Source organism: Plectropomus leopardus, unplaced genomic scaffold (assembly GCF_008729295.1).
Source record: "Plectropomus leopardus isolate mb unplaced genomic scaffold, YSFRI_Pleo_2.0 unplaced_scaffold15433, whole genome shotgun sequence".
NCBI lineage: Eukaryota > Metazoa > Chordata > Actinopteri > Perciformes > Serranidae > Plectropomus > Plectropomus leopardus.
Genome location: NW_024616538.1, coordinates 55 through 3,078, shown reverse-complemented (window position 1 = coordinate 3,078; position 3,024 = coordinate 55). Strand labels below are relative to the sequence as shown.

Below are 3,024 nucleotides of genomic sequence, written 5' to 3'. Positions count from 1 at the left end.
TGCTCCAAAGCGTCCCTCTGTGTCAGTGAGTCCCTCTGCTGAGATAGAGGAGGGCAGCTCAGTGACTCTGAACTGCAGCAGTGATGCTAACCCAGCAGCTAACTACACCTGGTACAAGGAGGATGAAGACTCACCAAAAGCATCCGGACAGATCTTCACCATCACCGACTTCAGAGCCGAACACAGCGGGAATTATTACTGTGAAGCCGAGAACAACAGAGGACGACGTAACTCCACCTTACACCTACTTGTTTTGGCGGGTAAGATACACTCATGGGTCTCATGCTGTGTACCTTAACAGCCATTTTTAACCTTCATCATCACAACACTTCTGTGAATGACTGCGGAGGGAGAGGAAGATATTATAACTCTAGCTTGAATCTGGTATCTGTGGCTGAGGCTCATGTGTTTTCACCTACTTTATTAACGCCAGATTTGTACATACATTTGGATCTCTCAAATTGACCTTAAAATAATTCAGTTTAACTTAAACTGCGGTCTTCTCTCTGCGTGTGTTGCCATTGACACTGTGTACTTTATGTGCCTCTGCTCCGTTGATAGCCGAGGCTGGAGGCATTATGATTTTTGGTTGTCTGCTTGGCACATTCTCATGAACGCAATATCTCAAAAACACCTCAATGACATTTATTCAAATTTAAGACAAACATTCCCTTAAACTCACTCGTGAGGTGATTAGATCTTGGTGGTCATAGGTCAACAGTCAAAGTCCCTGTGACCTTGTGTGTCTCATTCTTGTGAACACAATATTAAACCTTGAGGGACCTTTCAAATTTCAAATTTTGTTGGTTAAAGGTCAACGGTCTCATACTTGTCAACGCAATATTTCAGGAGCGCCTTGAGGGAATTTCTTTAAATTTGGCACAAGAATTCAAGTGGACTCAAACATGAGCTGATCAGATTTTGGTGCTTAAAGGTCAAGGTCACAGTGACCTTGCATTCATCTCATTCTTGTGAACAAGATACCTCACAAACACCTTGAGGGAATTTCTTCAAATTTGGTACAAAAGTTTGACCGGATTCCAGGATGAGCTGATTACATTTTCATAGTCAAAGGTCAAGGACACGCTGACCGTGCATTTGTGTCATTTTTTGAACATAATGACTCAAAAACATCTTTACTGTCACAGGTGCATCCAGATCTAACTTTGGAATAATACTGCTTTTTTCCATGATGATTGTCGCCATCTTCTATGTCTATCTACGGATTAGGTGAGCATCACTGTGATTTCATTATTTCAGAATTCAGCCATTTGTTTAAAACAAATATTGCTGAATTTAATTATTAATTGTCCCTTTCATTTACAGGTTGCCCTATCTACATCGTAGGCGCAGACGGAGACAAAACAGCAAAGCCAGTGGTGCAGCTCACCATGAGCCATATGGGCGCAGGGCTCCATCTAGAGGGACGCGCTGAAGTTACTCCCAGAAAAAAAAATTCAAGTGAGTCATCTAAGTCTATATATTTCACAGTTTCCCTGGCACAAATGATCAACAATAAAATGAAATGAAATGAAATAATAAAATAAAATAAAATAATATGAAATAAAATAAAATAAGATAAAATAAAATAAGATTTTTTTTTTTTTTTTTTTTTTTTTTTTAATTACTTAAATTATTAATTACTTTTTAGAATTAAAAAAAGTTAAATAAAATAAAAACATTGGTATTTGTACTATGGGGTCGGGGGCGGAGGCCTGCCCAGGGCATCAAATGAGCAAGAAACACTTAAACCACTGAAAACTCATCATATTCCAAACTTGTGTGAAATTACTTGACTTTGGAATTCAAAAATATCCAGTACAAACGTAGATTTTTGCAATCTTTTAAGAAAGGAGTATGTTGTCATCTCCGCTGTGGCTTTCTTTCCATTGCTGGGCAGATATTTAATGAAGTATTCTCAGCAAAAAAGTGCATTTAAAGATGAAATTCTGGCTTTATTGAACTGTCACCTGTCATGATATTATTGATTTTATTGATTTTACCTCTCCTGTTTTTCCAGACTCAACCGTGGCTCACCTGCCCACCAGCTGTCTGCACTTTGTTTTCTGCACTGGCCAGTCAGCTAACTTGTCTCTAGCGTTGGCAGTGCAGATGAACATGATTCTTGTAATGGATATGTTTTTGAGAGATGTTTTTATTCCCACAGCAACAGTAATTGCTTTGGAAATAAATTTAAAAAATATTCTAGGAATAATAATGTTTTTTAAAATATTTGTGACTGTCTACCATCTCCTTCCAATGCAGGTATGAAGGCTGAAAGTTGATTTATAGTGAGGCAGGTGACTCTCTTGGTAAGTGTCACTGGATAGAAAAGTGGTGAGCGACACGTTCTCATTCTTTTTTATGTCCCGCACAACGTCACATTTTGTCATGCAATGCGGTCGTGTTATAATCGTCATCACAGAGACTGAAACTTTTCAATCCACTCGACTCCGACCTGCATTCAGCTCCTCTGTCCACAGAGGCCGCCGTCTGTCAGCAGCAGCTCCTGCAGAGCTGAGAGGACAGCGGCCTGTAAAACTGCCGTCACCAGGCTGACTGACAGCAGATGTTTAACTGAACCAGTTTTCAGATGAGCTCCATGGGAGGAAATCAACAATTTTAACAGTTGTTGATTCACTGACTTTATCTCCCAGCTGACCATCGCGACTCACAGACAGACACTGGGAGCTGATCAATCAATAACTGTAAGGTTAATAAGATAAAAACACGCATGTACAGCAGGATATATGTGACTTGAGTGTTTGAAACCTGGAGCGACATCACTTTTCTTATGTTGCATTCAGACACCATTCACAAGTATTTAAACCTTTTAACTTTCAGCAAAGTGGTGTAATTAATTTAAAAAAAGATAAAAATAAAAGGCAATGAGCAACTTGGTGTGAAATGTTCCAGAAATTGCAAGAAATTAATACATTTAGAAAAAAATATTTTTAAAAAGCTAGGGGGGAAAGCCAGGAGAAAACTGTGTTTTTAATTCTATATTTAAAATTATAGAATAGG

General features: G+C 38.7%; 1 long non-coding RNA gene across 1 annotated transcript; it reads left to right on the top strand.

Annotated features, from left to right (window-relative positions):
* Positions 1 to 1,148: 1,148 nt before the first annotated feature.
* On the top strand, positions 1,149 to 2,819 carry LOC121964379. Its single transcript, XR_006107352.1, has 3 exons — positions 1,149 to 1,230; positions 1,327 to 1,461; positions 2,021 to 2,819. It is a non-coding gene; the product is annotated as an uncharacterized LOC121964379 (long non-coding RNA).
* The last annotated feature ends 205 nt before the right edge of the window (positions 2,820 to 3,024 follow it).